General features: G+C 44.7%; 1 protein-coding gene across 6 annotated transcripts in view; it reads right to left on the reverse strand.

The window, feature by feature from the left end:
• Positions 1–19,254, reverse strand: part of ASTN2 (astrotactin 2) — a 915,211-nt gene that overhangs the window by 688,097 nt on the left and 207,860 nt on the right. The window lies entirely within an intron of this gene.

The following is a 19,254-nucleotide window of genomic DNA, read 5'->3' on the forward strand; positions in this document are numbered from 1 at the left end:
TTTTTAGGGCCTCACATGTGGCATATGGAAGTTCCCAGGCTACGGGTCAAATCTGAGCTGCAGCTGCCAGCCTATACCGCAGCCACAGCAATGGTAGATCTGAGCCAAATCTGCAACCTACACTACAGCTCACGGCAATGCCAGATCACTGACCCACTGAGCAAGGCCACGGATCGAAGCTGCATCCTTGTGGATATGATTCAGGTTCATTACCAATGAGCCACAATAGGAACTCCTTTTTTTTTTTTTTTTTTTTTTTTTTTGAATAGCATGCTGGAGAACAGCATGGTGCAGTGGTTACAAAATATAAATTCTGGAGCCAGAGAAACACAGAGACATGGATCCCAATCCTAGCTCTGTTACATCTTCTGGCTTGAAAGAGTTCACCTCTCTGAGTCTCAGTTTTCCTGGTCTGTACAAAGGGGCTCACAATGATACATGTAGGATATTCATGAGAGTTAAATAGAGACATGCACAAAAAGAGCACACAACATAGCCCCTGGAACTCAAGAGAGAGCAGGCACTCAGTAAGCATTTGTAAGGAGGGCCATTATCATTCAGTGAGTTCCTTCTCTTCCCAGCTCCTCTCTCTTCCCCCCCATGTCTCCCCTTAATCAAGAGGCATGCTCTCTCAGCCAGGCTCCTTTGGGGCCGTGAAGGCCAGGAGGGGAGCCGGCCGCTCTGGCCCACTAAGCCCAGTGCCCTCCTTCCCCAGTCCATACCGCCACCTTCCAGCTGTGAAATCGAGTCCTTGCTCCACTGGGCCCAGAGCTGTCAGGGGGCTGCCAATTTCACAGTTCACAAGGCTGCCGTTCCCCCCCTGATTAATGGGGTGCCAGCAGCCCTGGGCAGGGCTGAGACACCAGTCACATGGGGCTCTCCCCTGCCCCCACCCATGCTTCCCCAGGAGAACACAGGCCAACCTCATGCATATTTATGCCAAGGGAGAAATGATTTTGTACTGCATGCCTTCCCCCCAAATAAATAAGATTTCACCCAAGCTCCCTGCATTTCCCTCCATGAACTCAGCTAGCTCCAGGGAAGAAACACCACACACACACACACACACACACACACACACACCCTATGAAGAACTGAAAACACTTTACATCACTGATCTGTGCAGGAGATTCTCACGCCAAGGATGACCCAGGGGATACAGCAGATATTAAACCCTGGAGCACGGATAAGGTTATTTTGAAATTAATCCAGTTCTATCTTGTAACCCTAAGGGAATTAGAACAGATAAGGGCCAAACTCAGCTGGGAAATTCAAGGCCTGCCCTGCCACCTTCAAAGTCATTGTCTTCTGTCTCCACCATCCCTCAGCTCAGACACAGGCACCGTCTATTCCCTGAAAAAGTGAGCTGGAATCAGCCTTTCCTGGCCTTCTCCCTAAAGAGGCTGGAAGAAAAGCTTCCATCTCAGGGAGACCCCAACACTTCCATGCCAGACAAAGAACCTCTGGAAAGACATTTAGCTTGCCATGCCTCAGTTTCCCCACCTGTGTGTACAGAGCACTGCCGGCCCAGCTTCCCTCACTGTGGTCCAGTCACCTGAGCTTTCAGGTCCATGGAATGGGCCAGGCCCTTTCTCTGCAAAAGTTCTCCCACTGTTCCTCGGGCCTTCATTTGGCCAAACACTATGCATCCTTTTGACCTCAGCTCAATTCCTCTTCCTCTGAAAGTCTTCCTTGAACAGCCAAATTGAGGCCAAGTACCTCCTCCCCCAGGGCACTTAGCACATTTCCTTCCTGGCAGCTTCGCGGTGGTTAATTTAGTAACTGTGATAATTCAGTTCGGTTCTCAAGTCCCAAGTCTGACTTATCCTTAAAGGACAATGTCTCTGAGGGCAGGGTCATACCAGTCACTTCACTTCGGCTACTCTGTCCTAACGAGTATGTGGTAAATGAACGAACGAATGGATTGCTGAGGAGTTGTGAGAAGTACATGAAGCAGCAAAGCACCTGATCTATTTGCAGAAGACTCTCAACGCTAAAACAACTAACATGCTTTGGAAAAAGCCCTCTGCTAGGCCCTGGGAGGTGTTTTAACTCATTTAGTCTGACAATACCTGGAGGATGCATGCTCTGACTTTCCCCATTTTAAAGATAAGGACAGTGAGGGATGGGGACATTTACTCATAGGTCCAAGGTTAAACATGAAAGTGAATCTCAGAAAACATCAGGAGTCAACTGGGCCAGCCCAGCTCCAGAGCCACACACCCAACCACCCTGCTATAGAGAGATCTGAGCGCCATTTTTATGCTCTGTCTCTTGGATCTTCCTCGGCCTTGAATACCCTGGTTAAAGCCTCCCTCTCCCGCAGACTCTCCTGGTTCGCCGGCCCTCCACATCCCCTTTCCCAAACTCATGCAAAGACAACCGAGGTTACAAAATGCAGCCCGAGAACAGAATCATCTCTACCACCCTCCAGCCCTTTTAAAGAAGGGGCAAATCCCATTTTCTTTCAGGGTGAGGACACAGGGTCCCACAGGGTGACATTCAGACCCCCAGGACCAAATTAACCCAAGACCCAGGAGCCTCCTCCCCTGTTAATATCAGCAACACTTTCTTCCTGAGGTATTGGCAAGGTAAGAGCTGGATAAGGGTGTATAAAGGGCTCCTGGTACATCTGATTGTGCAGACAGACAGGCAGAGGTCCAGGGAGGAGGACTCAACTGAGGCTCCATGCCCTGCTGTACATGAAGCCCAGGTGCCCTTTTTCCCGCTTTAGTGCCCTCCCCTCTGTCTCCCACTGTTTCCCCCAAAGGAGGGCTTGGGTACCACAAGCAATCACTGTCAAGGACACAGCTGGATGAGATGGAGCTGAGCTGGACCCAAGCAGGCTGCCTGTCTGTCCAGTGGGCAAGGCTGCTTTCCGGGGGTGATGCACAGCTCCAATCAGGCGGCACTTAACATAATTATAATGAAGTGGATGCATCTGGTCTCCGGAGGCTTCATTCACCAAGGAAATGATGAGGAAGTGATATCTCTCTGCCGACCTCCCTGGGTCACTTAGCGAACAGTCCTGGAGCCAGGAAGCTATAAAAAGAAGCTCGAGACTGGCCTCTGCCACCTATTAGCCCAGTTAGAAAGTGAGTAACTGGTGCCTTTTCTTTCTGCATCATTTCCATACAAGGAGATATGAGGAGATAAGGGTTTTCCTGAGAGAAAGTCTTCTTCTCTTCCTCTTAAAGACCTCTTGGTTTTTCTAGTAACCTCTCCCAGCTCCATACATACCAGCTAAGCATGTGACACTGAGTTCTGGTCAGTTTCCCCTTGCCCCATGCCATATGTATATCCACTCACCCAGAATTCCAGTGAAAGGGGTGGAAATTGAATGGCCAGGGTCCAAGCTGCTCCCTACACAGTTGGGAAGACTGAGGTTCAGGAAGGAAATAGGACTTTCCCAAGATCATTAATATTTAAGGCAAGTGGCCTCTGCACAAAGCTATTCATATGTTATTGGATTTCATTCTCAAAACAACCCTAGGAATCTTACACAATTATTAAATCAGTCTCACAGAATCTGAGGCTTAAAGAGGTTAACTAACTTGTTCAAAATCAAGTTGTTAGGTGGGGACATGATTCTGACCCACATCTGCCCTCTTCTAAAGCCATCACCATGCTGCTGGCTTTTTCCTAGAAAGCCACGCCATCATGGTTTTTCTTGGGTTTAAATATTTTGGCAGGGTAAAAGTTGGTTAATCCTACCTTCTTTTACATGTGCTGATAGGGCTCTTGATACTGAAAGGGACCCTGTGGTGAATGCTTTTGTAAAATAAAGAACCATTTAGGAAAATAATCTGTCACTCTCTGATTTATCTCTTTGCTAAACTGAGCTATTCAAAACCAAGTTCTTGTGAAGCAAGCACAGCAGCCCTGCTCTGAGCAGATGGACTCCCCACTGTTCTGGACAGGACATAAGGCTTTGAGGGTCTGCCATACCCACAGATGCCTGCTTCAGTCCCCTTGCTGGGGACTCTGAGACTCCACCATCCTGGCAAAGCGGTTGGGACCAGACCACCTCTGAAGAGAGACAGGCAGCCCCAGATTCATGGGTGGGTGGTGCCATGGCCTGGTGTGAGGACTGGCCCATTAGCACATTCATATCGGATTCCATAGATGGTCTCTACGCTATTGGAACAGGAGACAGAAGGTAGAGACAGAGAGTATATAATCTTACAAGGACCAGAGAGGAGCCAGTGGCAGAAGCTGTGAGGCAGTAGAAGCCATGGGCATGCACAGCTCAGGGGACAGAGAAAGGCTACACCAGATGGAAGCAAAGCAGTCGCAGAGAGAGACGCCGGTTCATGAAGTTATTGGAGCTGCTCAAAGCAGAAACAATGTGCCAGCTTTCATTACACCCTAACAATGGCTCTTTCTCCATGAAGCCTGAGGCTGTTTTATGATTGTCCCCGGACCCTGTGTTCTCCAACAGTAAAGGAAGCAGAGTTTGAGTGAGAAACAAACATTTCAAGGTCATGCAGACCTTGAAACAACTCCTGGCATGTGATATTGGGCAAATTACCTGAGTTCTCCCAGCCCCAGCTGCCCTATCTGATCCAGGGGTTGGGGCAGAGGGGGGACAATTAGAGGAACTAATCATGCCTTTTTTTTTTTTTCTTTTTTCCTTTAGGATTAAAACGTGTGAGTATTTATTGAGTGCTGATCACAGAGCTTGGTCCATACAGGCTACCTAATATTACCCCTATTGCCACTAAAAATAAACCCCCATCAGCTAAGCCAAACAGACTGTTTTTTGAAACCTAAATAAGCTGAATGAAAATACTCAGTGTCAGCCATGCGTTGACTCACTGACTCATTCAATTTATTCATTCTTTCAAGAAGTTATTTACCTGTTGTCTGCCTTGTGCCAGGCAATGTTCTCAACAACAAATGCATAGCATTGAACAAAAAAGACAAAATTCCTGGGGGGAGGCAGATATAAGCAATGAATCAAATGATGGAAGAAAAAGAGGAGAGACAGGAAGAAGAGAAAGCGTGGTATGTGCAGTCAGGGACATTATGCTGTTTCATGCAGGGTGGCCAGAGATGGCCTCAATGACAAGGTAAGATAAGGAAAGACTGGGAGGTAACTGAAGAATACCTGGGGGGGAGGTACTGTTTAGTGATGCAAAGGCCCTGAGGTAGTTCACTGGAAACAAATCCTTACAGATGATTTAACATTTTTTTAAACCAAAAAATCAAAACAACAATGCAACAACATTACCGCCCTATATGTGTCTAGTGTGTTAGTTTATAAAGAGCATTCACCTCCATAATTGTTTGGTTCTCCCACATTCTTGTGCAGTCGGCTTCTCCACTTTACCAGTGTAACAACTAAGGCTTGGAGCAGCACCTCTCAACCATGCCACTCCTAATGGTTTGAGCTGGGCCATTGTTTATTGTGGGGAGCACTGCTGTGTACAGCAGGATGTTTACCAGCACCCCCAGTCTCCAAGGACTACAGACCATCAGTGTTTTCCACCCCTTCCTCAGTCATGACAAAAAGAAATGTCTCCAGACACTGCCAGATGTCGCCAGTAAGGGGGACAAGGTGACAAAATCAGCCCTGGCTGAGAACCACTGGCTTAGAGAAATGAGTGACTGGTTCAAGACCTCAAAATTACTACGAACAGATAAGGTTCGATTCTGACCTGCTTTTCAGTAATTCTGTGACCCAATTTATTCGACTGCCATCTTCCTCATACTGCTCCTTCCAGTTCCTAAATGCCTCCAGCACAGGGCCTTTGCACTTGCTATTCTCTCTGCCTGAAGGGCTCTTTCCTCAAATATCAGATGGCTTACTTCTCCATATACTATGACTAGTCCACAAATATTACTTCATAAGGAGACTCTTCCTGAGGGTCCTAATCCTCTTCCTTCTTTTGTTGCTTCTCTTTTATACTTGTCACCATTTGATATGATAAATAATAGTATATTCATATCATTGTTATTTATTTTTATAAAATATTAATATTTAGTTATATATATTTACATACGTCTATGGTCTTATGCATTTCTTTATGGTCTTTCCATACTCAATAGAATGCTTAATAGAAATCAATTTGTATGTGTTTTATTCACTGCTTTATTCACAGTGCCCTGGGGGCCTGACACATAGTAGGTACTTAATTAAAGCTTGTTGAATGAATACATGAAAATGTAGGTGAACAAATGTTTCCTTACTCAACAAATGTTTACTGAGACTTCCTGACACAAGGATGTTAAGCTAAACATATGTCAAGAAGTCTAAAACGCTCAGATCATTTTACCCAGTAATTCCATTTCTGGGAGTATACCTTGAGGTAAGGAAACAGTGTGGTGAAAAAAAATTTAAGTCCAAAAAAAAAAAAAATGTTTGTTGATAATGAAAATAAAATAGCAAAGGGAAAAAAGCCATGGAAATGTCCATGAAGAAATCATGAGTTATACAACAGAATGATAAATGTGTTAAAATACTTACGATATGGTATTCAATTAAAGTGTAAGATACAAAATAACACAAGTTTTCACTTTCAATATATAAAAGATGATTTTAAAAAAGAAAAATGGGAGTTCCTGTCGTGGCGCAGTGGTTAACGAATCCGACTAGGAACCATGAGGTTGCGGGTTTGGTCCCTGCCCTTGCTCAGTGGGTTAACGATCCGGCGTTGCCGTGAGCTGTGGTGTAGGTTGCAGACGCGGCTCGGATCCCGTGTTGCTGTGGCTCTGGCGTAGGCCGGTGGCTACAGCTCCGATTCAACCCCTAGCCTGGGAACCTCCATATGCCGTGGGAGCGGCCCAAGAAATAGCAACAACAACAACAAAGACAAAAGACAAAAAATAAATAAATAAATAAAAAAGAAAAATGTAGCAAGTTACTGTGGCTATTTGATGAGATATTCTGATAAATGCTAATTTATACTTGATTTTTTTTAAAGCTTTCCACATTAATCATATATAACTTTTACAATTAGGAAGCATTGGGAAAAATAAGGACCAATCATAATTGTGGATAAGGATAGTGATTCATTGCATCCCCAAGGTGGACGTGGCTATGAAAGCCAGAGGCAGACTGGGTTCCTTTGGGAGACATGAGGCAGAGCTTCCTGGACTTACAGGGTGACAGGCAGCTCCCACTGGGTGATCTCCAGCCATTTCAAGAGAAAGCAGGGTGGGAGGTACAGAGTCCCCTGACTGCTGGGAAATTGCTCCAGCTCTGATCAATCAAGGAACAGTCTCTTCAGCCCCTGACATTTATCAAACCTTCTTCACCCTCATCTGTCAGTGTGCGGTGGGGCTGCCTTGCCAGGCACAGTCTAATCAAGTCAGAATGCCCGGAGGGTCCCTGGAGACAAAGAGGAGGGGGGCCTCTGAGGGAGGAGGGGGAGAAGGGAGACAGGGTGGTAGGGAGAGGATCACGAGGCACGGGGGGAGAGAGCAAATGTTCAGAGAAGGCCCATTTGTTTTGCTATCGTGGCAATTAATGCCGGGAAGTGACATTTTAAGGGGCTCTGGTGACAGCTTTGGTGACATTCCTGTTTGTGATTCCATGACAAATCTCTGTCTATATCTTATTTTAGAGCATGTGGAGACAGCTCAGAGGATGGCTGTCTGGGGAAGAGGAGCTCCTGTCTGTTGGAGGCACTGCTCCCTCCACTTCGCCATCCTTAGGCACTTGGGCGCCAGAGCCAAGCTCTAAGAGGGGAGGGGCTTAGAAATCAAAGTCCAAAAGCTTTGTTGTCAGGGTCTGGCCTTCCGAGGCTGGTGAACTCCACTACGTGGTAAGATTAACTGGAGTGGAAATGAACTTTCTACCATGCTACAAGTGATCAGCTGGAGTTCAAACAAAAAGGGAAAAAAAAGTCAGTCCTGAACACTTCCTAGGCTAGCGCGTTTGAAGGGAACTATTTTCAAACACAGATTTTTGCTCCCTTTGTTCAAATTTTACAAGATTACTTAAATTGTGTCTAATCTCCAACCCTGCTACACCATCCTTGACAAATGGCTACCCAGTCTTGTGTGAATACTTCCACAGACAAGGACTTTGTGATCTTTAAAATGAAGAGTGGGAAGGCAACGTGGATGTAACAAGATGCTTGCCAAACGCCTAGGGGGATACTGCAGGGATAGATACAATGTGGCAAAATGAGAGTAGTGAACTTGAACTCGCAGTTTTAAGGGGAGCTTCACCACCACACTCACTCTGTATTGTGGGACCAGAGATGTAATTCTCTCCAAGTAAGGTTCCTTATCTCTCAAAAGGGTTCAGGAACACCCCAGAGTTTATCATGTAATGTTTATGAAGCCATTCTATGAATGTGAAAGGACTATATAAAATAAAGCGGCTATTCCTATTTTATACCCCTCTAAACTGTGAGCAGCTGGAGAAAACCATTTCCCCTTTCACTTTGCATCTCTGGCATTCTACACAGTGCTTTGTGCCTAGTAGGTACTCAGTAAAGATCAGACTGAGTGAAGGAATGAGTGAATGAATGCCTGAGTAGCAAGGGGTGGGGGGTATACCTAAAGAGAAGATGCAGGGACTAAAAGATGTCAGTCTGTCTCTTTTGGCTGACGGCCGAGAAGCGGGTGCAGGAAAGAGAAGGCACACCACACAGCCTCTGGAACAGCTGCCGACACAGACTTCAAAAAGTGCTTTGAACAAGGAAAGGGGAGAAGCAGTTTGGTATAAGGACATCAGGCCACTTTGCTGGAAGAAAGTCATGTCCACGCCTTTCTTCTTTTTATGCTGGAGAGTCCATCTTTCAAAAATAATGTTGGCATTCCTGTTGTGGTACAGTGGAAATGAACCTGCCTAGTAACCATGAGGGTGCCGGTTCGATTCCTGGCGTTGCTCAGGGGATAAAGGCTCTGGAGTTGCTGTGAGCTGTGGCATAGGTCACACACATGGCTCGGATCCTACCTTGATGTGGCTGGGGTGTAGACTGGCAGCTATAGCTCTGATTTGACCCCTAGCTTCCATATGCAGCACGTGTGACCCTAAAAAGTAAAAAAACAAAAAGTAATCTTAAGTGGAATCCCAGTGTGTGAACCAGTTTAGAGCAGCCCTGCTCTGGTTAAAACAATGCTGCCCATTCTACTTTCCTCTTGTTCCCAGGTAGCCCAGGTGGCACCCTGAAGGCACTGTCAAAATGGGTGCTAATGTTGAGAAAGTGTCCCCAATCCCTTTGAGAAGCAACACTGGGGCCCTAGGGCATCTGGGAAGAGGGAGGTGAAGAGCTGTGGCTTAAAGGATGGCTCTCCTGGCAGGGAGCAGAGTGGGAGAACATCAGCGGTAGGGGATGGGGGGGGGTGGGAGGGGTAGAAGAGAAGGTATACGAGGAAAGAAGACAGAGGAGACGTAAAGGTTCTGTTGGGAGGACAGGCTGAGCAGTTGCAAGATAAAGTATGAAGATGACGGGGTCAGAGGGCTGGGTGAAAAACACCATCAGGTTGGCCATGGGGGTAGTGGGTAAGACAAAGCTATCATATGGGCCCTGCCTGCTTCAGGCATGGTTCCTGGTTCCTCCATCAACCCCTTGCCCTGAGTCTACTTATCTCAAATCTCCAGGCAAGGAACACCTCCAGGAAGCTTTCGCAGACCAAGAGATCAGGGATCTGTTCCCCTATAGATATTCCAACACAACATAGCCTCTCTGAGGCTTGGAAGGTCTTTGAACTTCAGGTTATGACCAACTTATTGGTCATAAACTGTGAAATCAATTCAGTGGTTCACACCGGCATCAACGAGATGACAAAAAAAAAAAATGAATAGAAAAATGAGAGCATGTCACATGTAATAAAGGAAGAATTCTTTTGCCAAATTTATTTTATAGACACACACATACACACATGCATTCACAAGAATATGTGTCTCCAAAGAAGGCATATCCATGGACAAAGGCACATGAAAAGATGCTCAAGAACACTAATTATTAGAAAAGTGCAATTCCAAACAGCAATGAGATACCATCTCATACCAGTCAGAATGGCCATCACTTAAAAGTCTACAAATAATAAATGGTAGAGAGAATGTGGAGAAAAGGAAACTTTCCTACACTGTCAATGGGAGTGTAAACTGACGCAGCTACTCTGGAGAACAATATGAAAGTTCCTTAAAAAATTTTAAATTGAGTTACTATATGATCCAGCAATCCCATTCTTGGGCATATATCCGGAAAAGACCAAAACTCTAATTTGAAAAGATACTTGCACCTCGAAGTTCATGGTAGCATTACTTACGAATGGAAGCAGCCTACATGCCCATCCACGGGTGAATGGGTAAAGATGCAGTATGCCTGAGGAATACTACTCAGTCAAAAGAATGAAATAATGCCTTTTGCAGCAACATAGATGGACCCAGAGGTTATCGTAGTAAGCAAAGAAAGGCAGACAAAGATAAATATCATTTGATACCATTTATATGTACAATATAAAAAAATGATACAAATGAACTTATTTACAAAACAGAAAGACTCATAGACATAGAAGCTAAACTTATGGCTACCAAAGAGGAAAGGTAGGGAGAAATAAATTAGAAATTTGGGATTAACAGACACATACTATTACATGTAAAATGTAAACAATAAGGACTACTGTATAGCACAGGGACTATATTCAATGTCTTGTAATAACCTATAATGAAAAAGAATCTGAAAAAAATGTATATGTATGTATAACTGAATCACTTTGCTGTATACCTGAAACATTGCAAGTCAACCATAATTTTAGAAACAGAACATGTGCGTGGCTACAGTGCAAAATATATCTCTCATTGTTGGTGTTCAACACCTGTGATAAACACAACTCAAAGACTTAGCTTTCTAGCACCTAGGCCCATGTTTTACTTTTCCTGTTTAAATAAATGGACAGGGTTACGCATTTTGTGTTATCTTCTGAACATGCTTGGATATGGGAATTAGATAAAGCTGGGTTCGAATTAAGATTCCATTAGTTTTAGCTGTATAACTTTGAGATGATCTCTATTTTTTATTATTATTTTTTTAACGGCTGTACCTGCAGCATATGGAAGTTCCCACGTCAGAGGTCCAATCTGAGCTGTAGCGAAGGCCTACCCACAGCCACGGCACACTAGATCTGAGCCATGTCTGAAACCTATGCTGCAGCTTACAGCAATGCCAGATCCTTAACACACTGAGCAAGGCCAGGGATCAAACCCACATCTTCACAGAGACAATGTTGGGTCCATAACCTGCTGAGCCACAATGAAAACTTCTCCAAATTTTGATAATAATTTCTTCCTTGTGAGATAGGAAGATTCAGCAATCTACTGATTTGAAAATACTAGACAGAGTTTGTACAGTCCAGAAAAAGGGTAAAGAGTCCATTCAGAGGTTACCAGCCTCTAAGATAGCCACCTAACCATTCATTCACTCATCCATTTCTCCATCTATTGACCCAACACATAGCTTAACATCTATTATGCACCAGTCACTTTGTAAGGTATAGAACAGAGCAAAGAGACCTGGCACCTGATCTCATGGAACTCTGAGTTTGGTAAGAGAAATAAAATATCTAATTGATATAAATGATAAAAAAGTGCCATTTCAGAAGACATAGGGAACGCAGAGGGAAAAAGAGCTTTGTCTGAAGAAGCAGGATTTCAACTGAGACCAGATGATGAGCAGGAAATAGTCATGACAGATTGGAGAAGGAAAGAGTAGGATTTCATTTTTTTTTTTTTTCAGACGATAATCATGACATATGCAAATGGTCTGTGATGGAAGAAACTTAGCAAGTTTGAAGAACAGACAGGAGCCCATTGTAGATGAAGCACAGAGGGTGAGCATCCAGAGCAGTGAGAACTCTGCAAAATTTTAAGCATGGGATGTTTATGATCATCCTAACAGAATATATGTGGTGTAGAGATTGGAAGGGGGTAGGGGTGGGGAGGGGAGGCAGGTATGCAGGCAGGTATGTAAGAATGAGATGGCAGGAAGACCAAAGTGGCTTAAGAGGGACTACAGGAGCAGAGGGTGAAGATGAGGGGGCTGGAATGAGGCGAGAGCCTCTGCATGAAGAAGTCTGAACACCAAGACACGGTAGTGAATAAGGTATTGACTATGAGAGAGCTCTGAAATGTCCTAAGCACTGTGCAAAGGTGACATTTGCATGGCATTCACAGGGGATGTCAGAAGGGTGAGTTAATAAACAGCTCCTCAACTTCTCTGTCACCCTAGACTGTTTACTGACACCAAACATGAGTTCTCTGCACCAAACATGGGGGACCACTCAAAACACCCCAAAGAACTGGAATCTCCCTGTTGCAAAGTCTCTTCTGCAAATTTAGAATTTCTGGGTGGCAGCACCCTGCCTTGGAGATATTAGTTCCCTGTTTCTTTCCATATTTGTGCATGAAGCAAGCGCATGGGTGCTCCGCATCAGCTCTCCCTGGGACTGCGGCGGCTTGGTGCCTTCCCGAGGATCAGACAATTCAGAGGGGTGTTGGGGGTTCACATCCCAGCTCTGTCCCTTACCATGATGGCTCTCATCCTAGAGTTTCAACCTGGCTCACCTACCTTCCCCTGTGTGATTATGAACATGTTATTTAACCTTTCTCAGCTGCAATCTCCTCCTCTGTGAGGTGGGGGAAATATCAGTACATGACTCCTAGGGTTGTTGTGAGGTGTCAAAGACATCATTCATGGAAAGTTCCCCAACAGTGGTTATCACTAAGTGGAGGTCAGCCATCGTCTTTATCATCAGCAGCAACAGCACTGGTTTTCTAGCCAAGCCTTACATCCACCTTCCCTTCTGGATTAATTACAAATGGCTTGATGGGATAACAGATAATGTACAGGCCAGTAGCCAGGCTCCTATAGGGACTTGATAAAACCCCACCCTCCCCATCCTCTCAACAAGGGTCCCATTCACCCTGAGACTTTCCCGCCTGCAATCTTGAGCAACAGTAAGGTTTAGCCCACTGGTCCACGTTAGAGAGAACTTGACCCCTCCCCATCTATCACTGTGGGTCACTGCTGATATTTGATGCTACTTCATTTTCTACTCTCGGTCCTGAACTGAAGTGGGAGAGCAACAGAAAAACAAAAATCCTTTATTTGGTATCACTTCACCAAAGAGTCATTGTTCATGGTAACCATGAAGACCAGTTCCTGACCAAAAAATAAAAAATAAAGTAACTTGGACGGATGTTAATTAGAAACAAATTATCAAAAGAGAAAATTGTGTACTTAAAACCGTGGCAACTGGAGTTCCCGTAGTGGTGCAGCAGAAACAAACCTGACTAGGAACCATAAAGTTGGGGCTGGATTCCTGGCTTCACTCAGGGATTAAGGATCTGGTGTTGCCATGAGCTGTGGTGTAGGTTGCAGATGCGGCTCAGATCCTGAGTTCCTGTGACTGTGGTGTAGGCCAGTGGCTACAGCTCCTGTTCGACACCTAGCCTGGAAAACTCCACATGCCATGGCTGTTGCCTTAAAAAGCAAAAAATAAATAAAATAAAACAGAATAAAATTAAATTAAATAAAAATAAAAATAAAATCATGGCAGCTATGCAGATAAAGACCTGGCTAACCTATGAACTATCATTGTGATGGGGTAGTGGGAGAGAATATACAGGCCCCCTTAAAAGTGTAAAATAAATTTAAAAGTGAATAAACATGGCAGTACTTACCAAAACTGTAAATGTGTAATTTGGAATTACAAATATGTAATGTGTACCCCTTTAATGCAGAGATTCTGCTTTTAGGCATCTGGTTTACAGAAGTTGTCTCAAATTTTGCAAAAATATATATGCAGGTGTGTGTGTGTGTGTGTGTGTCTTTGTATGCGCACACACATACAGGGATGTTTAGATGCATTGTAAGTGCAGCAAATTGAGATAATGGCCAGCAAAATGGGAAGTAAAACAAATGCTGGTGTGTTTAGTATGGTCATAGGATGGCATCCTGGACAGTTTTCAAGAAGAAGACAGGTACGCTGGGCTGACATGGAAAGATGCTTTCATACATTGTTTGGTAAACTATGAAATTACTGCAGAATGATATAGATGGCTGAGATGGACGTATTAGTGCATATCTGGGTGCAGAATGCATACATCTGTATATCTATATTTATAACACACACATACATATATATATATAAACACATGTGTATATAGTCTATATATGCACATGTTGGTAAATATGCTAGAAAAATATAAATCAAATTATTATCAAAGCTTTTGGGTCCCAGCAGTGGGATAAAATGGATAAGACAGTGGCAAGAATTTTAGTTATTGCTTCATACAACTCAGACTTCTTCCTTCCTCTTTTCCTCCCTCTCTTTCTTTTCTTTCTCCTTTTCTCTTTATCTTTCTCCTCCTCTGTCTCTCCCTCCTACCTGTCCCACCCCTCTTTTACAAATAGTATGCATTTCTTTCACAGTAATAAAACAAAATTAAGAAAACCCAATATCCTTTCAGCCATCCCCTACCCTGTCCCTTGATAAAGTGATAAATTTGTTATTTTAATTTCCTTGAGCTTCCATGCATAATATTCAGGAAAGGGAAACATAAATTTAAGGATGGATAAGGAGAATTGGAATTAAAATGCGCCAAGTTTCTGTTATGCACCCAATGCAGCATTGAGCAGTCACGTATTGACATGATTAAATTCCTAGCAACTTGCTAAGGTGATATCAAGGGTGATATTCTATTTGTGATACCTAAGAACTTCTAAGGCACAGAACACTAACCAGCAAGATGGGGTGCCAGTCATCATCCTGGAGAAGCAGTCTAAAGCCACCCTGTTCCCGGAAGGTGGGGGCTTCGAGAGGGCCCTTGAGAAGGGCTGGGATAGCCAGGCAGCAGCAGGGCACCCAGGGGCAGGGGGGGCGGAGGCACTCAGGGAAGTGAGCATCTTATTGACTAGCACAGAAGGATTGCAACACTTAACAAAGGGTATGCCCATGTGGGTGTGTATCTGCTGAACATTAGCCTGCTCAGGACAGTGCTGTTGAGGTCTGGGAGCTCAAGCTCTTGTCTCTTGGTAATGAAACATTCTCCCTCTGCTCTCCAGACTGCCCCATCCACGATCTGCAGATCCAAGCTGCAAAGCAGGCTGATGGCACTCAAGTATGATGAGGCAGTTTGAATCAACGGACAGATTCTAAGTGTGAGAGGTGCAGCTGGGACTAGCCATTGGCTATGGAATTTCAAAGGCCTTTGGGGTTCCTCTACATGGGCTGCCCAGCCTCTGATACCTGCCCACTCTGGAAAAAATGCATAGCAGTTGCCAGGTCCCCCCTTAAAAGAAAGTCTCATGGTTCTCTACAAGGGTCACCCGAGGCAGCAGAAACACCTTTGCTCTGAGCTGCTGCTATCACACATTCCACAATCTATTAGGAGAATCATCCCTCCTATGTCCAGGCAAGCGGGCCCAGGAACTCGGGGACCAAAATGCTTCAAGTACAACCCCAAGTTGCCACCTCCCCATGGTTAGGGTGGCCATTATCCTGCCTAGAGTCAGGGAAAGTGGAAAAGTATGTACGTCCTTGCCTAGGTCCCCCCGCCCCCACCCTAACCCCTTATTGGATCTAAGAGCAGCTGGGAAACAGTATAAAATGAAATGCTTGGTTTTATTTCAAATTGCACTGTGATTTAAAGCCAATCCAGAGGAACATGAGAAAAATAATGTGGTCAGGTGAAAACAGATGAGATGAAGGCATGGATTTGCAGGTGGCTGAGAGGTTCACCACGGCCACACAGCCAGTGTACTCAAGGGTGGGGTTCCAAGCCAATCTCCTCCTTGCGGGTCCTGCCTTGCAAGGACTGGGTCTTATTTCTCATGCATTCATTCCTCATCCTCTTTAGATTTCTCTTGTATGCTTCTCATCTAAAGTTGAGATTTTAGAAAATAAGAATCTGCTTCTGTTACAGTTGAGATGGAATTCTGCTTGAAAGAACACCCAAGGGACAGGGTCATTTTTAAGCCATCACACAATGGGAGGCCTGAACATGTGCAGACCCTAGAGGACCCCATGGGGATCGGAAGCCAGAGAACCTCCCCCTCCCTCTCAGAAGTCAGTCCTCTCTATCCTTTGGCTTTAGTACTGTCCCCTGCGCTGTCTCTGTCATTCAAGAGTCAGGCACCTACCCTTCATGCACATGGATAACTGGAATGTCCAGCAGCTGAAATGGCAAGACTGTGTTCTCTTTCAGGAACATAAGACCCAAAAGGCCCTAACCCCCAGTGGCAGGGGCTGTCACCACAATGCCATGGGGGCTGTTCTGAGCATAACAGAACAGCTACAGCTATAGCAAGAGTACTTTCTGGCCAGGAGGCTGGGGCTCTTACCTGGATGCTGCCACATCCTTGCTGTGTGGCACGGAGAGATCCAGGAATATCTGAGTTTCACCTTACAGGTTCCTAGCCACCTCCCCACCTCCCACCCCCACACACCTTTCTTCTCCCAGGAGGTTTACTGTCATGCTTTCCTCATCTCTATTCCACCCTCTGGTACAGCGTGACCACTCTGAAGACTGATGATGTGAATAACAATAACAGAAGTGAGTACTGAACCTTTCCTGTGTACCAGACTCTTTCCTTGTGTTACCTCATTTAAGTTTCCCAACCACAGTGCAAGGTAGAATACTCGTACCATGGCCCTTTGATAGGAGAGGAGTGCATGACTTATCCAAGGTCAAAGAGCTAATAATGCTAGGAGGTAAACTCTATTTCTGTATCGTTCTGCCTCCTGGTGCAGAGTCTTTATTGCTATATTGCCTTCCAGATTGTTGGAGTCGGTAAGGCGGGAGGGAAGGGGAAAGGGATGAAGGAAAGGAAAGAGGACGGGGAAAGGAGGGAGAGAAAAGAGGAGAAAGGAAGGAAAGAAGGAAGGAAGGAAGGGAGGAGAAAAGGTCAAACAAGATCACTGGCAGTGACCTTCCTCCATCACCTTGCTTCCCCATTTTGAAGATGGTTTCTGTTCTCTGTCTGGAGCTCGGTGGAAGTGGCGGGGTGACGTGGGGAAGGAATCTGCCAGTATTAGCTGCTTCTTGGCTCTGCTCTGTTGGCTACTCACCTAACATCAATGATTCTTCCTGGGTTTTCATTCCCAACCACTGGCTACTTTCTGCTGGGTTCTGGTCATCACTACTGATGGCCTCTGCCAACCCTCTGGTTTCTAAGGTCCCCAGATCTGAGGATGGTAAGACAGCTTGAGGCCCGGAACTGAGAATTTTGGACTCTAACTAGTGCTTGAATTTATCCAATCACCAAATGACTGATGAGTTGTGTTAATCATTCAGTCAATAGGTATTTTCAGAGCTCTTTTAAGCCTTGGTCACTATGTTGGATGCTAGTGAAACAAAGATAAGGAACACTGCCCTTGCTCTCAAAAATCTCCAAGTGTTATAAATAAGTCATGGGGATGCAGTGTACAGCATGGTGAGCAGAGTTAATGATACCCTATTGTATATTCAAAAGTTGCTAAAAGAGATCTTATAAGTTCTCATCACAAGAAAAAAGGTCACTACGTGAGGCCATAGATGTTAATAGACATTGGGGTGACCATTTCTCCATATACACAAATATTGAATCATTGCGTTGTATACCTGATACTAACACAATGTTATGTGTTACTTATAACTCAATTTGAAAAAAATTTTTTAAATATCCTAGTGAGGGGGAAAGAAAGAGAAACTTGTTGGTCATAACTGATTATAGCTGATATGATAACTAAAACAGTAATAACAGATTATTACATATTCCTGAACAGTGATAAGCCCAAAGTAATTACAACCTGTTCCAGGAGCTGGAGGAGGGAGTGGGTCTCTCCTCTCAGCTACACTGGGGAAGGTTCTGCTGTGGAAAAAACAAATCCCAGTCTAGGAAAACCTCAGTGTTTGCAGTGCACTTGTCATTGAATCCCCACAACAAAGCTATGACATGGGCAGGCTGGTCGTTTATTCACCCATTTTCCACATAAGGATAGAAAGGTGGTAAATCAGACTGCAAAAGCCCAAATCTGGGTCAATGACAAGATGGGTTCTACCGTAGCCAAGAGACTTTTCCGTTTTAGACGAAAGGAGCAGGATGCTCTGGCCTGATGGCACTGCTCTCTAACAACCTTCCTCTCTAGGGTCATCTGTCTTGCCTGACACTCCCCATGCCTTCTAGGTGAGGTATTCTGCCAGGTAGGCACTGTAGGATGGGAAGAGATGAAATAAGTATGGACCATTCTTGTTCAAAGATGAGACATCTCATGAAAAAAAAACAAAAAAAAAACAAAAGATAAATAACACTTGCAACAGCAAAGAACTGGGGAGACTGTCGGTAAACCAACAGTTCCAAGACAGGAAAGATAGTGGTGGAGAAGGCCAGTAACACAGCCATTTCAGGGACGTGGGCAGACCATGGTGGCTGGCACTTTGAGGGAGGCTGGAGAGGAACACGGAGCTGGTCAGGGAGAGTCTGAGAAATGAGTTAGGACCGAGGGCCTGATGTCTACAAATATAGCTCTCAGGGACTCAGCACGCACCAGGTAACAGGCCCTGGCTTAGGTATCTGAACATATTTTTTAAAAATATATATTTAATCTTTCCAAGACTCCTTCCATGAAGAATCTGAAGCTTGGAGGGTTGAATTTCCATTTTTCCAAGGACATCCAGTAAATAAAGGAGATAAGACTTGAACTCAGAGCCAGACAAGTCCAGAACCTATGCACTCACCTACTGTATCGCTCTTCTCCCTCCCTGGGTTTCTAAGCTTGACCTAAATGTCTCCTTTTTGAGAAGTCCCCCGTGTCCCTATTTGCCCACTATGCATCACAGAAAGGCAGATCAGAGAGGCAACCCCTTAGAGGCAGAAGAGAAGCATGTAGAGTTCTCAGCTGGGTTAAGCAATGATGAGAGTTCCTCTTGGCTCAGAGAGAGGAGTACTTCAAACACTGGGACCCCCAGGCCAAACCTTTAACTCATCACCATCACTCAGTGTCATAAAGATAGGATGGGAAAAAGAGAACAGTACTTTTGTAGCATTTATCTACAGGAAAAATAGCCAGATCTCATCTATAAACAAGCTGGAGCCACAGACACTTAATAAAGACCAATATAAACACATCCTACTCTTGCATCCAAATAATCAACCATCCCCCAGCAGAACAAAGGGAATAGGTCTTTGTAACAGCAGACACAAAAAAGAAGGAGAGGAGTTTGGGGTTCAAAGATTCAAACCAATGCATTTGGAGTTGATAAGCAATGAGGTCCTGCTTGACAGCACAAGGAACTCTATCTAGTCACTTGTG

The sequence above is a fragment of the Sus scrofa genome, chromosome 1, assembly GCF_000003025.6.
Source record: "Sus scrofa isolate TJ Tabasco breed Duroc chromosome 1, Sscrofa11.1, whole genome shotgun sequence".
Taxonomy (NCBI): domain Eukaryota; kingdom Metazoa; phylum Chordata; class Mammalia; order Artiodactyla; family Suidae; genus Sus; species Sus scrofa.